Source organism: Rhinolophus sinicus, chromosome 14, assembly GCF_057876585.1.
Source record: "Rhinolophus sinicus isolate RSI-liver-muscle chromosome 14, RSI-T2T, whole genome shotgun sequence".
NCBI classification, from domain to species: Eukaryota; Metazoa; Chordata; class Mammalia; order Chiroptera; family Rhinolophidae; genus Rhinolophus; species Rhinolophus sinicus.
Window position 1 is genome coordinate 152,218,099 of NC_142514.1, and position 27,330 is coordinate 152,245,428.

At 35.0% G+C, this 27,330-nt stretch overlaps 1 protein-coding gene across 12 annotated transcripts in view; it reads right to left on the minus strand.

Moving 5' to 3' along the window:
* The window catches only part of SOX6 (SRY-box transcription factor 6), a 600,111-nt gene that overhangs the window by 453,949 nt on the left and 118,832 nt on the right, over positions 1-27,330 (minus strand). For 5 of the 12 annotated variants that reach the window (XM_074336057.2, XM_074336056.2, XM_074336058.2 and 2 more), the window contains one exon: positions 17,448-17,529. The exons of the other annotated variants lie outside the window; for them this stretch is intronic. The gene's annotated coding sequence lies outside the window, so the exon portion shown is untranslated. The remainder of the gene's footprint in view (positions 1-17,447; positions 17,530-27,330) is intronic. 12 annotated transcript variants of the gene reach the window in all.

The following is a 27,330-nucleotide window of genomic DNA, read 5'->3' on the forward strand; positions in this document are numbered from 1 at the left end:
ATTAGCACCTCAGCTTTGAACACCAGCCATTTGCCTATAACACTTCAGGGGCTAGGAAAAACGGATTTGCCGTTCACACTGGAATAATTAGAACATGTCAGGAAGAATTAATTTCCTCATTTTTCAAAAGGATACACAGAAATTACCATGTTATTATATGACAGGGTCCCTTGGAGAATTATATTAAATTTAATTTCTAGCGCAGCCCACACAACAAATTAAAGTCATAAATAAGATGGAAAGAAGCAGGACGCAGAGCATATGTTTATGGCAATGAGTGAAGCCAAGGGACCAGAAACAACTATCTTCATTTCATTTTATTTAAATCAGCCAGACACTGTGTATCTGAATGACAGCACTTGTTAATGGTGCTGAGATTATAGGCTCCTTAATTTTAGAAAACAGAAGCAGTCAGTCAGTGTCTGAAATAGTACATTTCCTACAATGCAAAAATTAGTATAAATTTACTTCCCTTTCAAGTCCATTTCTTTTTGCCCTGCAGCAAGTTTAACAAAGATAAACTTATTTTTAATAATACTGTTTCTCTATGTGTCTTCTCTTTGGGCAATTTTCTTGGGTCCAAAAAATGAGAAAAGTAAAACAGAAGAGTCACCAGGATAAGTGAAATTTGCAAACACAGTGTTTGTCTAAAATACAAGCTTCCTGCTCCATCCTTTAAATACATCTACCAATTCAGAACTGAGAGATATATTTTTCTAAAGAAAAATGTGTTTTTCATGTTAAACTTAAAGTGTCTTTCTTACACTGCCTATCAAATTCGAGTGACACTGCTAAGGATATTGTTCAACCACCCTAAAAGCACTAGACCTTTTAACTATGCATTAAGCCCAAGTATGTGTAGATGTATATGTATATTACACAGCCCACTAATAACACAGCCACCACTCATGGCCAGAGACTTCCCTGCTTCCTTCTCCTCCTGCTAAAGGGTATCACCTCTTTCCTTTCCACCTCAGCTAGCTATGGGTAGTCAAGTAAGGATTTTCTCTTATGGTCATATCCACTCTGAAATCAGCTCAAGCCCAGCACAGAAACATTAATAAAACTTTAATAAATGTATTATAAAATATTAATGATGTTATTGATTCCCTCCCTTCTCTTTGTATATATGTACGCTTTTATTTGTTATTTAAGCTATTGCTAAAATAACCAGACTAGAAGCAAGTACACATGACTCTCTTAATTTTTTCCTACATACTGTAAAGAAGATTCAGGGTGTCCTTTAGAAATTAATTCTCTTGCATTGAGAAGTCAGCACCTTCCCTAACATTTAAGGCTGGCATTTTAGACCTACCACCAATCCAAACGCTTCAAACACCAATTATCAAAACAATTTCTGTTGTTATTTACCCATTCAAAATTTCCTAAGAATGCATAATTATATTGCCTTTCAACATGAAATTTACTTAATGTATAGCAAATGCAAAAAAATGAAGTGTTTAAGGAGTGATGTTTAGAAAACTATTTAAGATTACCAAAGCAAAAACAACGGGAAAACTGCCACAAAAGAGTCATTGATAATTTAGCTAACTTTTTCCTCCTTCCAGCATAGATTTAATATCCACATATTCATTTACAGATTCTAAATCATACATGTTAATATTACGCATAGCCCCAGAAATACGCTGGCTTTTTATCATGCTTAATAACTGAAGACATTCTTAAGGTGAAAAAGGAGTTTGTACACTTTAAGAAATGACGGTCGTGAAACTGAGCACTCTCTTGGGTGCAACAAACTTTAAATAATTTGTGAATCAATTAACTGGCAACTCTCTTCATAACACAGATTTCACACTCCCAGGTCACTGCATTATCAGCCTGATACGAATCATAACATTTTGGAGAAAAGTTCATAATTGAAATCATTAATTAATTTAACAGGACTTTTAGTTATGCATTGCATTAAACAGCTGTAAAGGAGCAGAGATTAATTAGTTGTTTCTCTGAGAATTTTCACTGCTGGTATTACTTTGTGGAAAACTTTTCAACTTATAAAGCACGTCATGCTCTCTATAATCTGGTAGTGACCTATGGAAGCAATTTAAAGTTGAAGGAACTATAATTTCTCTAAAATGAAGTCTGAAATCTCTGAGGTGTTTCTCTAGAAGAAAAAAAATTTCTGAAAGAAACATTGTAAAGTCTAACTTTCTCCTTTTGTGAAACTGAAACCTGTGTCTGGAATAAATTCTTAAAGAATAGAAGATAGATAGATAGATAGATAGATAGATAGATAGATAGATAGATAGATAGATAATAGATGATAGATTACACACACATACACACACACGCACACACACACACACACACACACACACACACACACATATATATATATATATATATATATATATATATATATATATATATATATACACACATATGTCTTATAGTACAAGTATATATCTTCAGTAGTTCAGAAATGAAAAAAACAAAGATATACCCAACTAATATTTTCATGAAGTTAGTGAGATGATACAGATTCACACATTATGTGAACATATTTTGTCTTAAAAATAGAAATAAAAACTATTAGTCATAAATAAACTGTATTTATGTTAACACTCAGTGCCTTTACTTTTCAGGATTCAGAACAATTTCACTGACCTACAAGTTGTCTAGCAAATTAATTGCCTGAGACAGTATAGGTAAGTTCAAAAACAACTTTAAAAAGGACCATTTTAATGAAGAGTGACTACTTCCAATACATTATTTCAAACTCCTTTCATATCATGACACACTCTGCACAACTTCGTCATTTAAACAGCTTAGTATCCCATATGCTATTGTAAAAGCACTAAAAGGTATATCATGGAGATTCTAATAAAACAAATAATTTCCTAGAAAAACCCTCATCTTACTGAAATTAATTGAAATTAATTAGTTGAACTTAAACATTTTTTCAGGTTCATATCAGGAAATAATCAACTGCACCACCCAAAACTTTCAAGTGATTTTTTGTTGTTGTTTGTATGGAGCTTTTTTTTGTTTTTCTTTTTCAGCCTAATTCCTTTCCTCATTCCCTCTGGCCCACACGTGGAAATGATATTGAATTCTTACAATTCTTAAAATATAGCAGACCCTTTCAGTGTCTGAGTGCTTTTACAAATGTGATATCTTCAGTTTAGAGCATGCAATTAGGTTGGTGCAAAAGTAATTGCGGTTCCTGCAATTATTTTTAACTTTTTAAACTGCAATTACTTTTGCACCAACTTAATATTTCTACATTCCCTCTAAATAATTCCCTGTTTGTCCTTTTAGAAGCAGCTCAAATGTTAACCTACTCAATGAAGCCTTCCCCCAACTCTCTCTGGCAAATTTGAAATTGCTATGTATTTTACTTCATTCATATATTAATTCTAAGACTAATCGGTTATAATTGTTTCTCTTTACCTGTCTCTCTACTAGGTTTTTAAGCTAGTTAAAGGCTAGCTTCAGTATGCTATTCAGACTTAAATCTCAAACATATCTATCTGGAACATATTAAGCCCTCAGTAAATGTCTGTTGATTAAAAAAAGAATGAATAAATGAATATGCACATATTTCCACATTTCATTTCAATAATATTTAGTGAGTGTCTATTACAAATCAACCACAGTGCTAAGTGTGTGCTAAGTGTTTGACAAAATTTCCACAAATGTTTAAAGTAAAAGAAAACTCCTTTGTATTTTTTAAAACACTAGACTTCACTTTTTTTTTTTAGAATATTGTTTAAAAAATGGTAATTATTATCTAATAAAACTTGGAGTGGGGCAGCAAGAAATAGAAACTGAAAATATGTCATTTCAGGACTTTTTTGTCATCAAAGACCCTTTGCATCAAATGATCCCTTTCCCAGGAATCAAATTAAATGAACATATTAAAAATAGTCGTTCTACCAAGGCTCCCTTATCTAGTCAATATATATGAAAGTATATAAGAACAACTGTTTTTTCACTTGACCAGAAGAGTGAATCTTTGTCTTTTCTGAGATAGCACGTTATAAAGTCACACTAATCATAGAGTGATTTCCTCTTTTAGATGTATGATGTCTAATAATTCACGGTGGAGGTGAGGCAAATGGTAATGGTCATGTCTTACCATTCACACTGTCTCACTTTATAGCGCACGTATTTCTTTTTTCAGCCTACTATAATGGCAAGGATAAGTTGGCATTTTCTTAAAAGTGTTGTCCTTTAAATAAGAATTTGTGGCAATTTTGCTATTTTAATAGGGTGGTTTCCTGATTCTAAGTAGTTTATCTAAATGTAATTTCCACCTCAGGGTTTTTCTAAGAATTAAATGAGAAAACATATGTAGCTACTCAATAAATGTTAGTTCTCTTCCGTCCCTCTTACCCTGAAATGCATTTGACCCAGAGAACATATCCTAAAGCAGGTTGTTATTATGGAATTACTCTGACACTGTGTACACATTGGTTTCCACTCTGTAAATACTTAATGGAACTATTTAATAGGAGGTTGAAGATAGTGAAAAGTAAAGTATCTATCTTTGTTAGAAATAGTTGAGTGGACAAACAGTAAAATTAAAAGTGATAAAGAGTGGGGATGAGATTTGCCTAAGCAGATTATAAACTGCTAGCAATGTGTCCACTTTCTCTCTACCAATTCCTTCTTGTGACCAAGAGAGTTGACCAAAGTCCGATTTAAAGCCCAAAGTATAGAACAAAACAATGTTAACTTTGACATGGGAATCAAATTCATATTCGCTGCATTTGCCCCATCATAAAAACTCATTTAGTTTGGTTACCTTAGGAGCTACTAGAACCAATGGTGCTTTAGGGAGGTGATATCTTGATAGTAATACATGACTGTAAGATCCAGAAGAATCCTGAATCAAGAATAGAATCCATATCTAAAAATGTATAAGCTTGGATTCTACCTAAAGATTCACATTAAAATGTATAAACAAAATAACAGCAGAGTAACATTAGATCTATTACTTTAGACTCAATAAATCAGGGAAAGTGAAACGTATGTAACTCACCAACTCTGCAAATTCTTTCCTGATTAATAGTGAATTGTTGCTTGCCTTTATCTCCATCTTATTGAAATACACATATTCTTTATGTCTTCTGAATTTCATTCAACCAAAACACTCAAGTTGCCCCATGATGTGTATATTTGTGTATTTGCCCAACATGGTTGCAACTATATGTCTGTGGATGTTTTTACATCCATTTTCATAAAATAAATCTGTCTGCCCACAGCACTATTTGGGAGTTTCATCAATATATCTCAATCATATACCTATTACTGTTAATGTTCTTCTACTCTGCCATCACTGAACGTACTCCTTCTTACCTTCCTCTGAACTTCAAAGCATGTTTTTGGAGTAGTATGTTTGCATCCAAGTTCATCTTATTTCACCTTGTCTGAGTATGCTTGAGAAGGCTGGTTTTAGAATCCTGACCTTGAGTTCAATGAGGCTTACATCTAACACACCTGCCTGCTTTCAAATTCTCCTCTGGGGTGGCATCACATAGCAATTACATATTGAACAAGTCCATCTCCTATACAAAAGTGTGCTTACAAAGGTACGTTATAGTTAGTGTGGCACAAGTATCTGAGTCAATGCCAATTTTTAGTGTGGAATCTTTGGTTTTCTTTTTAATGGTCGTACAATGACCACAGACACGTCTTACTCCCAAGAAGATACAAAGTAGAATGCAACATTTTCCAGAAATATACCAACAGATTTCTTCTAAAAGTGTACATTTGGTTTATGGGAGAAAAAGAGACAATAAGGCAGAAAACATGTTATTTTTCTAGATAATCATTCTAATAAGCAGAAACAGGATCGATTTGCACCTTACTTAAAAATGCAAGAATCATCTTTTTATTAAGAGAATAAAGGTTATAAGGGAGATTACAAGGATTGCATGCAAGAATGCAAAATGAAAGAAGGGACAGAGGAGATGAGACGGTGGAAAGGAGAGTAGGGGAAAGAAGAAAAGGGGAGGAAAGGAAAGTTACCAAAGAGGAGAGAGATAGAGGACAAGAGAAAGGAGGCAAGAAAGACAAAAACTGTCTCATATTAAATCTAGGAATGTGGCAGGGGTTGAAGATGGGAAAAAAAGAGGTCATAAAAGCCAACTGTACCCATTATTTTTTTCTAAAATATTTCCTCTTTCACAGAGAGGGAGTGGGAAAGTGAGGTAAGTGAATTACTTTCACAAATACTCATTCTTATTTGACTTAATTAGTTTCATGGAGCTGATAGCCCACACCTTACTTAAGAATTTCAGTGGTCACATTTCTGCATAGTTAAAACGATCCCAAACAATTTCTCCAATGTGTTACACATATAAACAACTTTTTCTTCAAAACCAGGGATGGTGGTCAGTTTTCCCTCCGTCTTTCTCTTCAACAAACATAGTTATTATAGAAAAACGAAAGGAAAATTCCACTCTTCATTCAGATTTGAATTCCTCTGACTTGCTAAAATATCCTGGTCTGTAGCATAAGATGTAATTCCATGTATATATACTTTTTTCTTTAAAAGAAAACTTTTACAAGGTTTAATTAGACAAGATTTAAATAGAGCAGCAAGTTTTTCTATCCATGGTTCTGGAGAGATATTTATTTTTTTATTTTTTCTTTCTTATGTTCTTTCTTTCTCTTTTTCTTTCTTTCTTTCTTTCTCTCTTTTTCTTTACAGAGTAAAACATACTTTATCAAGAAGCTTCAATTTACATTATTAAAAATAAGTGGAAGTTATCATTACAAGTCTGTTTTTCTTTGCTTTGTGATATAAAATTTTCACAAAAATCACTTTTTTATTTAAGCCAAAACTAAGAAGTTATTAGAGTTCAGAGAAAGAGCATGATCATTGAGTCAAACAATCTTGAATTTGAATTCGGCCTCTATCATTTGCTGTGTTACTCTTGGGAAAGTTGATATATCACTCTGAATCCAAATTTCATCAACTATGAAAATGGGTATAATAACAGTTTCTACCTCACAGGGTAATCATGAGGATTAAATGAAAAAACTCTCATGACATATATATTTAAAGCACTTAACACAACACCTGGCACAATTAAGCACTTAATACATGGTGTTATTAATACAGTATATGCCACAAGTAAAGTACAAAAATTGTCTTCCTAATGATTTTACCAAAAAAGGCAATGCAATTACTGCCCTGTAGAGTCTCAGTTCCTTAAAAACATGGTAGACCAAAGAACATGAGATCAAGACTCAAAAAAAAAAAAAAAACTTGCTTACTTTAATGCAATATTTTTCAAACTATTGATTGAATGAATAACAATTTTCTAAGTGCGAATCAGTATTTTTTTTTTTTTTTTTTTTAGACAGAAAAGGAGAGAAGGGAAGGGAGGCGCAAAGGAAGAGGAGGCAAGGAGAAGGAAGAAAACAGAAAACAGAACACATTGCACATGTTAAAGATATAAGTATTGTTCAGGAAAACTTTTTTATTTCAATTATATTACACTGTATACTGGGTGAGGATAGGAATTTATTTCTTCCCTGAATCACAGTCAAAAAATTTGGAAATCCTCCTAACTTAATGGGAACTAGAACATGTGAATCCATGGGCTTTCCTATAACAAGAAAGGAGCCAACCACCTTGCTCATTCAAAGGTTTCTCTAATTCATGGGATGTAGCAGTTGAAGTCATCGAGTGCTCTTTTGAATATCTTGTGATACCTTCTTTTTTGAAAGATTATAAGACAAAAGTAGCTACCTATCAGAGTTTATCCAAGGGCAAGAAGGAAAGACCGTGTTTCCCCAAAAATAAGACCTAGCTGGACAATCAGCTCTAATGTGTCTTTTGGAGCAAAAATTAATGTAAGACCAGTCTTATTTTACTATAATATAAGACCAGGTTTTACGTAATAACATAACATAATTAATATAATATAATATAATATAATATAATATAATATAATATAATATAATATAATACCGGTTTTATATTAATTTTTACTCCAAAAGACGCTTTAGAGCTGATTGTCCGGCTAGGTCTTATTTTTGGGGAAATACGGAAGTAAATGGCTTCTGAATAATCATTCTAGTTCTTGGATCATGAAGTAAGCAATGATTTAAAATAAAGTTAATACAATTAGAAGATTTTAAGATGTCATTCTTTTCATGTTCAATAAATTTGGGTACTTACAAATAAAAGACCAAACTGACTCTTCTGAAAAACCTGATGGATTTATTGAATAAAAGGACAGCAAAGTGTCACCCAGTATGCTTTACTTAAATAAATTCAGGTATACTTATTTCTCCTTTTGCAAGACATAGAGGAGATGTGTGGGGTTTGGAGTGGTGTGGAAAGAGCAGTGTATGAGAAGGTGCATATAAGCGGTTGTGCTTCAGTCTTATTTCAAACCAAACCAGTATGGTGGTCAGCTGTCAGCCAAAGAGAACAGAGGCAGGAACAGAGCCAATCAAGCTGTGTTAAGTAACCCAGTCATTCCACAGAAATATGTACAGCTCTTGTTCCCTGGCAGTACAGCTGGCAACAGCACAGCAGTAATTTGAGGGGTTTTCTATAGAGTGCTTATGAGTTTGATTTCACTGCTGGCTTCTTGCCATTGCAACCTATACACTGGGTAGCTCTGTGAGTTACCCAACTGTGTGCTTAGATGATAAAGAATCAGATTTTTCACTTGGTAGGCATGAAGTCAGCTGAGCTTTCACTTTGCCAAATGCTTCTTCTTTTTTTTGAACTCCTCAGGTTAAGAAAAACAGTTTGTATTGCCAGCCACTTTTCCCCTACACTTTAAGCCATGTATTTCTTTGGGAAACTAAATTCTTTCTATTTTACCCATAACTTATCAAACCATTTTCTCTGACAACTTAAATCTTTAGAGCCTTTTAAATACCACTTCTCTAATTTTCTCTCCAATACTCTCCTTTTTTCATACTTTCCCCTTAGCAATCAACAAAATATATAATTTGCCAGATTTGAAGTAAAAGGGATGAATATAGTTCAATTGCTGAGGTTCAAGATAATGTTTTACATGTTACCTAATAAACTTTCCATTCATTACCTATTTGCACTTTTGTATGACTTTCTTCTGATACTCTTAAAGGACATGATGTATTAATAAACAGTAATGGACTGCTGGTCTTCATTTGGGTGAACTGTCACGTATTTGGGAATATCTCATTTTGAGTCAACTTTAGCTGCTTCCTATGTGTGTACATCATCTCATCTTTCTATGATCCTAATCAATAATATATTCCTGTTCTGTTGTTAGAAACTGAACTACTCTCACCAGTGCTAATATTTAAACCCCAAAAGGCAAAATTACAGGGGATGGGGTGGGAGATTAAGTAGAAGATAAACAATGAAAATATTTGGAATATACTGTGAGGAATAGTGAATGGCCAGAAGCATTGATCTTCTCTACCCTCTGGCTCACCAGTGTAAAATTAGAAAATGTTCCTCCTTTACTCTAAAAATGCATGGACCTCCAATAGGATACCCTTCATGTATAAACAGATATACATCTCCACACCAGAGCCAAGAGAGTCACCTATCCCCTCAGGTAGAATACCCAGTTACCTTCCAGAGCTAGAGACATCAGGAAGTCCTCCTCACTCCCAAATTCTATCCAAAGGGGTATTTCATTTCCACTGCTGTGCACTGGTAGATTGGAGGTAGAAAAAAGCCAAAGTCCACTACCAGAAATTTGTCAAAAGAATGTTATTAAAGTTACATTTCAAAATGAGATTTCATACCAAAACCATTTAATAGACAGTAGTTAGTTAGCTACTATAGTACTCTCAGTAGTATAATTCAGCCCTATTATGAGGTGAGTGGGTTTCAGTAGGTTGTTCAAGGAATCAAATCACCATTTATAACATGGTTTCTATATGTATATCCAATCCATACTCCAAACAACAAACTTTCAGAACTTTATTAGTAAGTTGAAAATCACCTACAAATACATCCCTGTGTACACTTCAGAAAGTCTTTTAACGATATAAATGCTAAAAAAAAAAAAAAAAAAAAATCAGGTAACTATCAGCCTTTCTAAAGTAGATCATATGCTTTACAAAAGGGGAAGCATAAATACAAAAGTAAGAATTCAATGTGAGGGCCGACCCAGTAGCTCAGGTGGTTGGAGCGCCGTGCTCCTAATGCCAAGGTCACCAGTTCGATTCCCACATGGGCCAGTGAGCTGCGCCCTCTACAGCTAAGATTGTGAACAACAGCTTTCCGTGGAGCTGGGCTGCCGAGAGCAGCCAGAGGTTGGCGTGGGCTGCCCCGGGGCTGCTGAGTGCTGCCACTGGCGACCAACTGCCTCAGCTGGGGGGAGCGCAAGGCTCATAAAACCAGCATGAGCCAGGGAACTGTGTCCTACACAACCAGACTGGGAAACACCGGCTTGAACCGCAGTGGCGGGGAGGTGGGGAGGCAGTAGAAGGGGGGAAAAAAAAGAATTCAATGTGAAAGTTATAAATTGCTTCCTCATTTACTATATATATATATATATATATATATATATATATATATATATATATATATACACATATATATGTATGTGTGTGTATATATATATATATATATATATATATATATATATATATATATGAAGGCTGGGATTTTCAAATATAGTACTTGGAAGAATGCATGCACAAATAATTATTATGGCTATAATACATTGTTAATATGACAAGAGTGATAACAATGAGAATACTATATATTATGAGTAATAGGGAAAATATAGATAGTTTCTAAAACTACATACATTATTATATTTTCCTGAATATAAGTTATTCAGATGTTGCCTAAAAAAGTAAAAGGGAAAGTTAACAAAACTGCAAGTCAATTAATTCTCATGAAAATTCCAGAGAAAGAACTAAATGCACGTTTAACCATCTGTATAACCCAATGCCTTGTTTTCATATATGAGCAAGGTTACATGGATCCATAAAAATCTCATTGGGGCAGAACTTTGAACATTTAGCATCAGAACTTCTAAAACCACCAAATGTACTATATGTATATAATGACTAAATGATCTTCTAATAAAAGCCAATTTCAAGTGATTAAGAAAAACTGGCTTGCTACAAAAAGGCACACAATGTTCACAGACAAAGCCTGGATTCAAAGGAAAGAAGTTCGGGCATAAATTATGAAGGTTTTGGTAGGAAATAACACATGGACTTTTCAGTTAAAATTAGAACAAAATTTCACTTGTTTAAGAAACTGGGGACAGAGGAGTGAGAGACATTAGGCCTTCTCCTGAGGTAGTACAAAGCATAACTGAATAGATCATTATTCTCCCAATTTTAATATAAATGAGACATGGAGACTTGTAGTGTAAGGTCAGAAATGTTGCCTGTAACCAACTGCACTGTGACATTCTCGTTCCTCTGCTGATCCTGAAGTCCCACAGCAGCTGAAGACTCTAATGTCCAATCAGACTTTCCAAACCTTCCCTCAAAGCACATGTGCTAGCGGATACCACATTGCACATGCTCCCCACTCATTCTTTCCCACCCCTCTCTGCCATCAGTAATCCCTTTCTTTATCAGCATACTCTCCTACAGCCATAGAAGTTATGCATACAATCAGAGCCTTGCTAACCATATCTGTCAGTTCAACTGGGGATGGAAGGCCCACTCATTCAGTTACACCCATTGGAGTAGTTCATCATTCTAGGTATTGCACATTCTAACCGATTCTAAAGTCTCCACTGATGAAGCATATTTAAGTGGTATGTCCTTGTTTCTGACTGGGAAGAGTCAGTGTGCGTGCAGCATTTGGGGTAAAGGTGCGTGTGTGTGTGTGTGTGTGTGTGTGTGTGTGTGTGTGTGTGTACTGGGGTGCCAAAAATATATATATAAGTGGACACTTTGATCAATGCCAATCAAGCAGTAGTTCGCCATAATCAGTAGTGTCTGGAGGCTGATGGCGACCACTCTGAGCACCTCTTGTAATTGCAGAAGTCAAACGTGACTTGTATTCACCTTTTGTTACCAGTATATATTGAGTATTACAATTTTAATAGTTTTTTCCTTTCTTAAAATGTGTATACATTTTTTGGCATCCTCTGTATATATACACATCTGCAAAAGCATACGTTCAAATATCTGAGAGTATAAAAGCTGCATGGAACTGAGTTATCATTTCCCACTTGAAGTACGTCATACGGACAAACAGGTACAGTTAATATATAACATTTTATAAAATAAATCATTGTCTGTGTGGAAGGATCTAACAGGACAACAGGGCAGGTGTCTCACACATCACTTGGGGGGGGGGGGAGGACACTCTGTTCTTTTCTTGCACCCAAAACAAGTTTGAAAATAAACCTGTTTTGGAAAAATTATCTCAGGTTTTGCCAGGGGAAGGAAAGTCAGGGAAGTTTGAGATTCTTATCAAGAACAACTGACAGAAAGCCTTCATATTAGACTGTATGTGTTTAGCCACTAGGTTGTGACAGGAATGAGAAAAGTATTCTATTCTTATCAAGAAAGTTAAGTTCAAATGAAATGTTGTTTTTCAAGGATGATTCTAAAGAAGACGCCAGGGTTTGAGGTTTCTATCAGTGGTACTAAGGAAACGATTTAGAGTGCTTTGAGTGAAATAAGGGTAAGTAGCATTTCACTGCAATACGCTGCTATGGTCTACATGACTTGCACAGCACAAATGAGATTTCCTGGGATTTTGTTTTCCCTTAGAATGGAAAACAGGAAGAAAAATTTTTACATAGTCATGAGGCATAGGGCAAGAAACGGACATATAAATAACTGTTAGTTCAATGTAACGGATCCCTGAAGAAAGGAAAGAAGCCCAGGAGATGTGCACATCAAATAAAAATGGAGAATATGGCTATATTTCAGCTCAAACCAATATTCCCTTTTCAGGAGTCATCCCTCTGGCTCACTGCTGACAATCCACAGACAGTGTATGAGTGAGATGAGCTCATGAGTCAGATGAACAGGGGGCTCCACGGCAGGTAAATAAATTTGTTTCCACTGAGATAATTATTCTTACCGTGTGTCACTGCTCTCATGGCATAAACAGGACAGGTGATGACATCCTATAAAATGCAATTTTTATTCCTATACTCCTGACATTGAGATATATAACTCATTCGCTGCCATGAATCTTTTCTTTTTGCTCTAAAGCTAGGAGTGAGCTTTTGTTATTATTGTTGTTCTTATTTTTTTCCTTTTAAAAAAAATGCTACCATCATCTGGGCAATACTGTTAAGAAACTGGGGACGTGGGAATGAGACTGTCATTATTTTAGGCTACCTGGCCCTATATAAGATCTATAGATGTCATTATGTAAGATAGATGAATATAGTTATTTTACTTGGATTTTTTTAAGGTTAACATCTGCATCATATAATCCCTGTGCAATACATGTATCCTCAAATCAATGCCTGCTCCTAAACCTCACATCCTTCCAGATCTAACCTACGCAAGGAACAAGGCATCACAAGCCTTTGTACCAACAAATAATTTTTCTAACTATAATTCATTAGTACCTTATTCCAAAAGCATATGAATACTTACAAGATGGTTAATCCTCATTAAAAACTAAGATTACATGACATAATTACATGTAAATAAGAAAAATGAATTAAACACTTACCCTTTCCTATGTTGGGCACTAGTTGTGAATCATATGTACAATTAGAGTTATATTGCTAAGCTAAAAATATTGGTAAAGATCTAAAAATGACAAACAGTGCCTTTTAAATTAATGTCTTATTAGTTGAGTGAAGTACACTGACAAAGAATAATTTATGCTTATTCAAACTGCACTCGACATCTTCAGGTGTTTCCAAATGAGCTCACAGAAGAGTGATTAAATGCATCTGATAACAAGCCACACATTGCTGAAATTACTTACCGCCTCATTTTATGATTAATTAAACATGTAGATTAAAGTTGCAAAAGAATTTAGATTAATGAGCAAGTTAAGTCTTGCTGATATAAGTGAATTGGGAATTGGATGCTCTGTGGAACTTTATAAACATGCATTTTATAATGAATAAGACAAGGCTACATGCAGAATCGTGGCCACCAGGGCCTTTTGACGATGCAGTCTTTTTTAACATGGTTTGACAGCTTTCAAATAACATTCTTCTATAAGCTTTAAACTTTGTGCTTTGCTGTAAAACACAAGACTACATAACTCATGTACCAGGAGTACGATTATTTTCAGGCTCTCCAAGGTAATGACCCCCTGTAGCAGCAGCTGTTCAGAAAAAATTACAAGCTCAATTGTTATTTTAATCAGAGATAGTTTTGTAGTGAAAAGCAGTTATGCAACTTGTAAAATTATATGACACCTCATCAGTACCTTCTCTTCAACACTCCTTCCTCCAAAAGTAAAACCATCCCCAAAAAGTCAGAGCTTCCAGAGGACTTCTTCGCAAAGCAGGGTGTTCAGTCATTCATAAAATATTCAAACCCATTTATTAGTGAAGTTTCTGTGCTAGGAAAAGTAATGTTTAAATTTATGATGACTCTTATCAGCTCCAAGAGTGTGTCAAAATATCTGCTGGGGTCTGCTGAGTATCCAATTTTCCTCTTTTAAGATCAGCTTTACCTAATCCATGTAACTTAGACTGTGTCACAAACTAAGTTGGACTTAATGATTTTCCAGAGCAAGAGAAATTCAGATTGCTCACAGAGACGTAGTGCATTCTCCTTTACAGGGAATACAGAAGTGGAGAGAAATTGAGCCAAAGTTACTAAATTAGCTTATGGGTTCAAATCTATTCCATTTTTATTATTAAGCTGGTAGCACAATGTCATTCACTCCTACCAGAGCGTAATAAAGACACTCCTACAAATTCTTTGAATGGATCCAATCTGCTATCTAATGTATACTTCTAATTCTTTTCTACTTATTTTCAGACCTTACGCATGATTCCTTTCTTGGCATGAGTGAGATTCTTATGGCGTTAAAATTATTTCCTTTTAATTTAGATTTCTTTAGATTCTAAAAGTCTTACCAAGAAAACTATGGAAATTTTTACATAAGGATCAAAAGGAGCTGCTTTATGACACAAATCATCATCATTTATGATGCAAATCATCATCATTAACCCCACATATTTTTCATGTGGACATAGTTGCCAACTTGAAGATTTATGTTCATGAAAATATAATATTGAAATATAAGTCTCTGACTATATTGACATTAAAAGTTAAAATCATTTTATAAGCAGCCATAACAAAATAAGTCTCCCTTTGATTTGTTTATTTCCTTTCAGTTCTATTAAATCAGTATCTTTCACCGAATAATATAAACCACATTTTATCACCACAAAAGGTTATTTGAAATTTGTAAGCTTTCTTCCCTTATAGGTTAACTTTAATGTAGTAATAAGGATTTCTAGGTAAAAATATGGACCTAAATACTTCAAGGAATGAATAATATACTTCTTTTTTATATAAAAATTTTAAATTCCTCATTTATATATACCCTTTCAAAAAAATTTTCTGACAACAAAGTGGTTATATTAGCCTGAAAGAGGCTACGTTAGAGAACTAAAAATTTCTTTGCAATCTTAAATGTATTTGGTATGTGTCAGAAGGGCATCGATTATTCAGACAGCTCAACAAGCCACCAAATTTTAAGAAGCAGGATCTTGCCACCCCAGTCATTGCCATATTATTTCTAGGCCCCACACATCACGAGGTGTGTCTTGGAGTGACTAATAATTTAACAGGAACTATGTCGTTCCTATGGCATTTTAATATAAAAAATATTTATTTCCCTCATGAAAGTAATTTTTGTAAAATAATTTAAGTCCTAAATACTGAATATACTTAGCTATTGTATGTACTTATTAGTACTAGTATATTTTAATTTTTTTTATAAATGCTTTATACAGTTTACTTGCATAGAGCACATATACTTACTGGTTATTTAAAGTTAAGAGTTAAATGCTTACCTGAAATACTAAAATAATTACTCTGCCCTGAAATTTTGAATAAATGGGCTATTTAAAATACCCCAAATCAGCCATAATGTAATATAAAATTCCTAAACATCATTTTCATTAAATCAAGATGGCAATTTATTGTAACATATTTTATTTCACAATACATAGTCATGTGGGCTATGAACCTTGCATTTCTGCAGGGAGATTAATATTTTCTCTATTCCATGTGTAGGTTGAAAAAAAGTATTAAAATACTCACCAGAGACTCAAATGAGATGACTAAATTCATTTTCACATGTGATTGGGCCAAGGTTTGTCAAGTGAACTACAAATGCATTAATATCCATGATAGTGCCAAATGCTGAATTATTAATACTGTCGGCTCCTCGGTTTCAGTTCATGGCCTATAGAGGAGTTTTGTGAGATTCATCAAAACTCAGCCTCTCAACATGTTTACAAGCATCCTGGAGGCAACATGGCTTAAACTAAAAGTAAGGTGACTCTAACCAAGCAAACTGTCCTCAAGGCCAGACTAAGGTTCATAAATGCAAAGAACCAGCCTATAGCAAAGAGAGCAAATGAAGTGAGGTGCCACTCTATGCCAGATCCTCGACAACTCAGCACCTAGCCCTTGAGATACCAAGCAGACGATTAAAGATGGTTCTTCATTTGGCAGGATCAGCAGCATTATGTACTACACCTATGAACTGGATGTGTCAACGCAAGTATTTAAGAACCAAAAGCAGTGCTGAAAACTGGCTCCAAAACTATTATGGTTTATCACTTTTTATTCTATAGACTGTGAAAATTCTTTAGTTCTCTTAACCAAACGCAGAGTTAATTAACTGGAAGAGTCATAAATTTTTCAATCAGTGAAGAAATAAAAGATTTCACTATTTTCTAGATTATTTATGCTAGAACTACTTTTAAAATCCCCACATATCCAAAATATTTTTGTGAGTAGTACACATTAACAGTGGTCTTTCATAAGCTGACTGGAGATTTAAAGCGTGATTATCTTTTAGTCAAAGGTTTCTAAATTTTACTCTGTACCTGATATCATTTCCATGATGGGAAATTGAAATCAAAATTGATTTTTTCCATAAAATATATCATCTATACCTGAAACTAATATGTTATATGTCAATTATATCTCAAATAAATAAACAGCCTAAATGAATATAAGTGGGTTCAAGATGGGAAAATTTAGGATTTTTGATGCTCATCTGTCTAATCTTTCATTCAATAGATATGTCCCCTATAAATAGAAGCATTTCTGAAAAATATTGAATTGTGGTAGTAAAATGGTTTAATTTCTACGTAAAGTTTAGCCAACAATCCCAATAGTTTTAAATATAAGTTAAAATTAGAAGATGTAAAGAAACTGGGTGTTAAAATTACATAGGCCTTAGTATTGCACCACAAAAATGCAATGTAATCCTCATTTGCCATGGAAATAAGAAATAAATGGGAACATTAATTATACTCATAAATTATACATATATATATATACATATATATATATTATACCTGGGCTCTTATACAAAGTGATGAGGGTTCACAAAGTCCTTCTTGAAGCATTTTCCTTTCCTCATCAGAAGATATAGAATGTCTAAAAAGAAGAAACTAATAGTTATTGGACCCACTATCTGCCAGATATAAAATAAATGTTCTCTATACATCAGATAATCTTCCCAACAACCACACCCATTGTACAGATGAGGGAATTGAGTTTCAGGTAAGCTAAGTAATTTGTCCAGAGTCACACCAATGGCGGAGATGAGAGTAAAGCCCTATGAACCTAACTCCAAGTTCCATTTGTTCTTTCTGCTACATGCTTGTTTATGGCCTATACTGGTTTTGTGTTTATGCTATTCTCTACGACCTAGAATCCCTTTACTGCTTCTTCTCAGTTCATCCATCTCTACCACCTCCTTCCAAGAGTTACCTACTCCAAAACGTATGTTGTGTTCTCTGAGCACTTTGTTTAAAAGCCTTTATTACAACACTTCAAGTTACAAGGATGCACACAGTATATATTTACATAATGTTATTCATATTACTATCTATATTACAGCCATGTTATCATAAAATGGTTTCACTGATACAATACACTATGTCTCTCCTATTCTCCATTCTATATTCTATATAATTACAGGAATTATTATTATTATTATTACTGTTATCACTATCATTATTACTCTATATTACCAACCTCAGTCAACCAACTTTTGCTCTCATGCTGCTCTTTGGATCCCCCAAATCTCATCTTTTTCCACTTTCATTCTGCTCAACTGTTCTCATACTTCTAAACCACCTCTTTTTCCTTCCCAATCAAAAATTCTACTCCAGAATATTTCATAACAGATTTAAGACATTCTTGGTTATTCATTTTGGCAACAAATACCTCAGCATTTACAATGTGCTAGAAATTAAGAATAGAAAACAAGGAAGAGCTCATTTGTCTAAGAGCTTACAATCTACCACAAAAAAACATAAGTGAACCAAAATTTGTAACATAGATATGTGTCATAATAAAAATTTGTTTTAAAAAAGTGATGTAGATACAAAGAATCAAGAGTAACAAGTCATCTGTGGAGGTAGCAGTCCAGAAAGGCTTTGTATAGAAGGTGGTATATAAGATAAACCTTCATTAACAGGATGCATGCAGAGAAATAGAAATAGTAATCATCTATTATTGAATACTTTCTATGTGTGAAGCACTCAATCATGCATGCATAAAGTACATTATATAATTTCTTCACATATGTGGAGACTTCTGCTTCTGACCAAAATGGACAAACAAGAACTGGATTTACCCTTCTGACTTAAACAATTTTAAGAAATAGACAAAATATATGAAAACAACAGTTCTCAGACACTGAACATCAGGCAATGAAGAATTGTGATTCCTGAGAAAGGAAAAACATATGAAGTTATCCTTACCATTGTCCCATCTTACTGCATAAAGAAATAAATTATTGATGGCAGGGCATAGACACAGAGCTTAATGTTCTCAGTGACTTAAGAAGATAGAGCTGGGAGTCTAGAGAGCCCAAGGTGGCTATAGTTCATAGGGCAGAGTAACAGAGGAGAGAGACCTCACATAGACTTCCAGAAATCTTCAAAGTCCCTCACAAGAACATAAGCAATTATTGATCAATTAATGTGTGTAAGGAAACTAACCACGGTTAGGGAAAGATACCTGAAAAAGGAGCAGAGAGAATAATCCTAGAGCCCATATAAGGCCAGGAATAGTTCATTTTCCTCTCATAAAAAGTATAAAATTTAAATAAATAAATAAATAAATAAATAAATAAATAAATAAATAAATAAATAAAAGTATAAAACTTCACAACATGAGGGGCATTGATCAGAGTATTCAAAACAGTATTGCCTACATAGTGGAGAAAATTATCCTTACATTAAAGACTGTACTAGTTCCAATTAACAGAGCTTAAAAGCAAGAATGACAGGATCAAACTATTTACAAGTATCTTAACTGCATACCCCCCAAAAAAAACCATAAAAATATTTATAGGAATACAGAAATATTCTGCACCCAACAAGGCAAAATTTCACAATTTTTGGCATCCAATAAAAAATTACCAGCCACGCAAAGAAGCAGGAAAATACAACCCATAATGAGGAGAAAAATCAATCAACTGAAAATGATCCAAAAATAACACAGATGATAGAATGACTAGACAAGGATATTAAAACAGTTATTATAGTTGCATTCTATTTGTTCATGGAACTAAGAAAAAAAACAAAGACTGAACATGCTGAGTAGATACATTGAATATATAATAAAAACTCAAATTTAACTCCTAGAGATAAGAAATACAATGTCTGTGATAAATAATATTCTAGGTGAAAGTAAAAGCAGATTAGTCACTGCCAGAAAAAGACACATAAACTTAAAGATTTATCAACAGAAACAATTCTAAATGAAACAGAGTGAAAACGAAAAAAACAAAAATACAAAAAAATGTGAACAGAATCACTGAACCCTAGGACAACATCAAGCTGCCTACCATATGTGTAATTGGATTCCACAAGAAAAACAGGAGTGAACAAACAAATTCTGAATAATGGCTGAAAAATTTCCAGAAGTGACAAAAACTACAAAACCACAGATACAAGAATTTAAAAAAAAAGGTCAAGAAACATTAAGAAAACTATACTAAATAAAGCACAAAAAAATCAAATTGCTTACAACCAGTGATAAAGAGAAAATCTAAATATTTCTAGTCATAATGGTGGAGTAGGTAAACACTGTGCTTGTATATTCTCATGACCACATCAAAATTACAACTAAACTACAAAACAACCATCATTGAGAATTCCCTGAAGCCTAGCTGAACCGAAGCCCTAAAACTAAGGACATAAAGAAGAAGCCACCTCGAGACTACCATGTTTCCCCCAAAATAAAACCTAACCATAAAATAAGCCCTAACATGATTTTTCAGGATGACATCCCCTGAACATAAGCCCTAATGCATCTTTTCGAGCAAAAATTAATATAAGACCCTGTCTTATGTTCAGGGAAACATGGCAGTAGGAGGGGCAAAGACACCAAACGGGCTGGTCCCAACCCATGTGTGACCATTACAAATATGGAGGTATAGCTCAGCTGCGAAGGTCCCCCCTACCCTAGGAGCAAAAGGTCCCAGCCCTACACCAGGCTTCCCAGCCCAGGATTTCAGTGCTAGGGAGAGAAGTCCCCATAACTTCTGGTTATGAAAACAAGCACAGATTGTGACTTAGTAATATGGAGGGTGGCTGCAGTCTCAGGCACTCTCTTCAAGGGCCCACACACGAACTTAACTGACTGACGGACTCACTGACTCTGAGCCCCAGCACTGGAGCAGCAGTTTGAAAGGTGCCAGGGACATACAAAGAGAAACTGAATTGTCTGGTATCCAGGTGAGAGCTGGAGGACCAGCTCTACCCAGAGAGAGAAGATGCAGGGAGCCACTGTTTCTTTGTTGAGGCCTCCCACCATCCTGCATGCAGATGCAGGTGGCCACATCTGAGTGTCCATCAGCCTGGCTAACCCCATTCCTTTGCCTGGCCCCGGTGTTTCTGAGACCCTATCCCACACACATTTTGGGCACACCCAAGCCACTTTCAGTGGCTTTTCCATACAAACCGCCTGCCTTGGGTCATGCTGCAGACTTTCCCAAAGTCTCTCAAAGCTTCACAAAACCCAAACAAGCATTACCTGACTTCGGTGTATCCCATACCACTAACTGAACAGCCCTATGCCCGGAACTAGCGATAGCCAGCTTTGGTTCATAGCTTAGCCTCTTGAGGAACCTCCAAGCACAGCGTGGCCTTCTGCAGACTGCTTTGTGGCTCATTCCATGTGGCCCGGGCAGGGCACAGGCTGCAGCTGAACTTGGCCTGTAGTATGTCGCTTCCCAGAAGGCCCTGGGACTAGAACATCATTCTGCTGCCTCCAAGAACAACACATCCCAAGAGCAGACTGGGCAGCCCTGCTAAGGCAAACCCTGCTCTGTAGGGGCAGCCCCTGCACAACAACAACTCCGCTGCAGTCAGAGCCAGTCCTCACAGCCACTCAGCCTGAGGGTCAGTCCCTCCCAATGACGTGAAAATAGCAACTAAGGCTCAACTACAATAGGAGGGTCCACACAAGGGACACACCTAGCACTCCCACCTCTGGTGACCAGGGAGACTGCACCACTGGGCTCCACAGGACACCTACTACATAAGGCCACTCTCCCAAGACTGGGAGACATAGCAGTGCTACCTAATACATAGAAACAAATACAGTGAGACAGTCAAAATGGGGAGACAAAGAAACATGTCCCAAACAAAAGAACAGAACAAAGCTCCAGAAAAAGAACTAAATAAAATGGAGACAAGCAACCTACCAGACACAAAGTTCGAAACACTGGTTATGACGATGCTCAATGATCTCAGGGAAAACTTCAACAAAAAGATAGGAAACATAAAATTAGAGATGAAAAACATAAAAAAATCAGAAATAAAGAATAAAATAACTGTAATGGGCAATACATTAAAGGGAATCAACAGTAGATTAGATGAAGTAGAGGATCAAATCAACAATTTAGAAGATATGGTAGCATTTAACATCCAAACAAACAGCAAAACAGAAAAAATACAAAAATATGAGGACAGTTTAAGGAGCCTCTGCAATAACATCAAACGTACCAACATTCAGATCATAGGGGTACCAGAAGAGAAAAAGCAAAAAAAATGGAAACTTATTTGAAGAAACAATAATGTAAAACTTCTCCAACCTGGCAAAGGAAATGGATATTCAAACCCAGGAAGTAGAGTCCCAAACAAGATGAACCCAAAGAGGGCCACAGAACAATACATCATAATTAAAATGCCAACATTAACGACAAAGAGAGAATCTCAAAGGTAGCAAAAGAAAAGCATTAGTTACCTACAAGGGAGCTCCCGTAAGACTATCAACTGGTTTCTCAACAGAAACTGCGGGCCAGAAAGGATTGACACAAAATATTCAAAGTGATGAAAAGCAAAGACATACAACCAAGATAGCAAATCTATCATTTAGAATTGAAAGACAAATAAAGAGTTTCCCAGACAAGAAAAAGCTAAAGGAGTTCATCACCACCAAACCAGTATTATAAGAAATACTGGTTAAAAGGATTTCTTTAAGAAGAAAAGGGGGGGAACAGTTCAAAAATATGAATAATAAAATGGCAATAACTACATATCTATCAACAATTACTTTCCATGCAAAAGGATTAAATGCTCCAATCGAAAGACATAGGGTGGCTAAATAGATAAAAAGAAAGACACTTATGCTGCCTACAAGAGACTACTTCAAATCAAAAGACACACACAAACTTAAAGTAAAGGGATGGAAAAAGATATTTCATGAAAATGGAAAGAAAAAAAAGTGTGGGGGTAGCAGTACTTACACCAGACAAAATAGGCTTTAGAACAAAGGCTGTAACAAGAGACAAAGAAGGACCTAGTACCCCAGCTCTGGGTTTTGATCCAAAGAAACCTAAAATGCTACTTTGAGAGCATGTGTGCATCCTTATGTTCATTGCAACATTGTTTACAACGGCCAAGATATGGAAGCAACTTGGGTGTCCCTGAATGGAAGAATAGATAAAGAAGAGGTGGTACATATGTACATAAAATGGAATATCTCTCAGCCATAAAAAAGAATGAAATCTTGCCATCTGCAATAACATGGATGGACCTAGAGAGTATTGTGCTGAGTATAGTAATTCGGACAGAGAAAGGCAAATGTCATATGATTTCACTTGTAAGTGAAATCTAAAGAACAAAATAAACAAACATATGAAACAGAAACAAACTCAGAGATACAGAGAACATTTTGATGGTTGCCAGGTGGGAGTCAGTTTGGGGATGGGTGAAAAGGGGAAGCGATTAAGAAGTACAAATTTGCTGTTATACAGTAGTCATTGGGATGTAGGGTGTAGCATATGGAATGCGGTCAATAATATTGTAATATCTATGTATGGTGTCAGATGGGTACTAGATTTACCATGGTGATTGATGACGGGGGTTGAAGACAGGGTGAAAAAGATGAAGGGATTAAGAAATATAAATTGGTAGTTACAAAGTAGTCGTGGGGATGTAAAGCATAGGGAATATATGGGGCCGGCCCGGTGGCTCAGGCGGCTAGAGCTCCATGCTCCTAACTCCGAAGGCTGCCGGTTCAATTCCCACATGGGCTAGTGGGCTCTCAACCACAAGGTTGCCAGTTCAACTCCTCGAATCCCGCAAGGGATGGTGGGCTCTGCCCCCTGAAACTAAGGTTGAACACGGCACCTTGAGCTGAGCTGCCTCCCGGATGGCTCAGTTGTTGGTTGGAGCATGGGCTCTCAACCACAAGGTTGCCAGTTCAATTCCTCGACTCCCGCAAGGGATGGTAGGCAGCGCCCCCTGCAACTAAAATTGAACACAGCACCTTGAGCTGAGCTGCCGCTGAGCTCCCAGATGGCTCAGTTGGTTGGAGCACATCCTCTCAACCACAAGGTTGCCGGTTCGACTCCCGCAAGGGATGGTGGGCTGTGCCCCCTGCAACTAGCAACGGCAACTGGACCTGGAGCTGAGCTGTGCCCTCCACAACTAAGACTGAAAGAACAACAACTTGACTTGGAAAGAAAAAAGGCGTGGAAGTACACAGTATTCCCCAATAAAGTCCTGTTCCCCTTCCCCAATAAAATCTTTAAAAAAAAAAGCATAGGGAATATAGTCAATAATACAGTAATAACTATGTATAGTGAAAGGGGGATACTAGACTAGTCAGGGGGATCATTTCTTAAATTATATAAATGTCTAACCACTACTCTGTACACCTGAAATTAATATAAAATAGTATTGAATGTCAACTGTAATTGAAAAATTTTTTAAAAATGGGCAAAGGTAAAGGGGAATAAGAGGTTTAAATGTCCAGGTATAAAACAAATAAGTCACGGGGATATAATATACAGTATAAGGAATATAGTTAATAAAATTATGATAGCATGGTATGGTGTCAGATAGTTGCTGGACTTATCGTGGTGATCACTTCTTTAAGTGTATAAATGTTGAATAATTATTGTGAACACCTGAAACTAATATAATATTATATGTTAGCTATATTTTAATAAGTATATTTTCTAAAAAAGAGAAAATCTTAAAAGCACCCAGAGCAAAACAACACATCACATTCAGAACAACATATATAAGAATTAAAGCAGACTTATTTTTTAAAACAACGCAAGCAAAAAAACATGGATCAGTATCTTTAAATTATTAAACAAAAAGTTAATCTAAAATTTTATACCTATCAAAATAAATGTTTTTCAAAAATACAAAAGCTGAAGGAAATCTTACCAGCTCATCAGCATACATACCCTGCAAGAAATATTAAAGAGATCCTTCAGGCAAAAGGCAATGTTACCAAATGGAAATATGAATCTTAAGCAAAGGAATGAAGCACACTGAAAATGGTATGTATGGGTAAATATAAGACTGTTTCTTTTTAAACCTCTTTAAAATGTTATTGACTATTCAAAGCAAAACTAATTATTATTTTTAGGTTTATAACATATGTAGAAGTAACGTGGATGATAACAATAGCACAAAGGCTAAGAGAGAGAAATAGAAGCAGACTAGTGTAAGAATCTTATACCATACATAAAGTGAGATAATATAACTTGAAGTAAGACTATCATAAGTTGTATGGGTTTGCTATAAATTCTAAATCAAGCACAAAAATAAAATAAGACAAAAAATTAGAATAAGCCAACAAAGGATTTAAAATGAAACCACAAGAATTCTGAAGAAATTCAAAAGAAAACAAGAAAAAGGGAAAAGGGAATAATGAACATATCATATAAATAAAAAACAAAGAGCAGATTCAACCATGTCAATAATCACATTAAATGTAAATGTTCTAAACACTCAAATTAAAAGGGAAAAATTGTAATACTGGAATAGGATGCAAGACTCAATTGCATGTAGTCTATAAAAAATCTGCTTTAAAAATGAAGAAACAATATTTTTACAGTGTAAATATAGAAAATATATGCATGGTATCACTAATAAAAAGAAAGCTGTAATGACTATCAGAAAAAGTAGATTACAGAGCAAATAATATTACTGGGGATAAAAGGGTTCTTGTATAATGATAAAGGGGTCAGTTCATTAGAAGGACATAATGATCCTAAATATTTATTTACCTAATATTTACTTAGCTTCAAAATACAAGAAAGGAAAACTAATACAATTTCAAGAATTATTATCAGAGTTTTTAAAAAATCTCTCTTTTTCAGTTAATCATATAACAAATAGAAAAAAATCAGAAAGGATTTAAAAGACCTTAGCAATACTGTCAACCAACTTTACCTAATTTACATTTATAGAACTTGCCAGCCAACAAAAGAATTAGGAATTCAATAACAGAAAGACATCGGGAAAATTCCTAAATATTAAAAACTAAAATCAGAACGCATTTTGAACTGAATAAAAATGAAAATATCACATATAAAAATTTATGGAATGCAGCTAAAAGCAATACTTAGAAGTAAATTTATAGTACTACTAATACCTATATTGAAAAACAGGGTCTCAATTGAAAAGAAATAAACCCATGCGTACATGGGCAAACAATTTTCAACAAAGGAGCCAAAAACATACAATGGAGAAAAGAAATCCTCTTCCATAAATTGTACCGGGAAAATTGGAAAGCCACATGCAAAAGAATGAAACTAGACTGCTATCTGTCATCATACACCAAAATTAACTCAAAGTGGATTAAAGACCTAAATATAAGGCCTGAAACAATAAAATGCATAGAAGAAACCATAGGTACTAAACTTAGAGAGGATAAAATCCTGGTCTTAGGAAGGATTTTATGAATTTGACTTCAAAGGCAAGGGAAATAAAAGCAAAAATAAATGAATGGGATGATATCAAACTTCAAAGCTTCTGCACAGCAAAACAAACAAACAAACAAAAAAAAAAAAACATCAAAACAAAGAGGCAACCAACCGAATGGGAGATTATTTGCAAACAACACCTCCAATAAGAGACTAATATCCAAAATATGTGAAGAACTCATACAACTCAACAACAAAAAAACAAACAATCCAATTTTAAAAATGGGCAGTGGGCCTGAACAGATATTTGTCCCAATAAGACACACAAATGGATTACTGATATATAAAAAGATGCTCAACTTCACTAGCTATTAGAGAAATACAAATCAAAATCACAACAAGATACCACCTCACACTTGTTAGCATGGCTATTGTCAACAAGACATTTAATAATAAGTGTTGGAGAAGTCGTGGAGAAAAAGGAACCCTCAGACACTGCTAGTGAGAATGTAAACTTGTACAGCCACTATGGAAAACACTATGAAAGTTCCTCAAAAAATTAAGAATAGAATTACCATACGACCCAGCAATCTGTCTCCTGAATAAGTACCCCAAAAAACTGAAAATATTTATCTGTAAAGATATATGCAGCACTATTCACAGTGACCAAGGCATGGAAACAACCAAAGTATCCTTCAGTAGACAATTGGATAAAGAAGATGTGGTACATATATACAATGGAATTATTATTCAGCCATCGGAAAAGATGAAATACTGCCATTTGTGACAACATGGATAGATCTTGAGATTATCATGCTAAGCAAATTAAGTCAGATAGAAAAAGTCCAGAACTATATGATTTCACTCATGTGTGGAATATAAAACTGAAAGTAACAACTGAACAAGACAAACAGACAAAAACTCATAGACCCAGACTACAGTTTAGTGGTTACCAGAAGATAAAGGGGGATGGGAGGAGGTAGAAGAGGGGTCAAATATATGGTGACAAAAGGAGATTTGATTTGGGTGGTGAACACACAATGCAA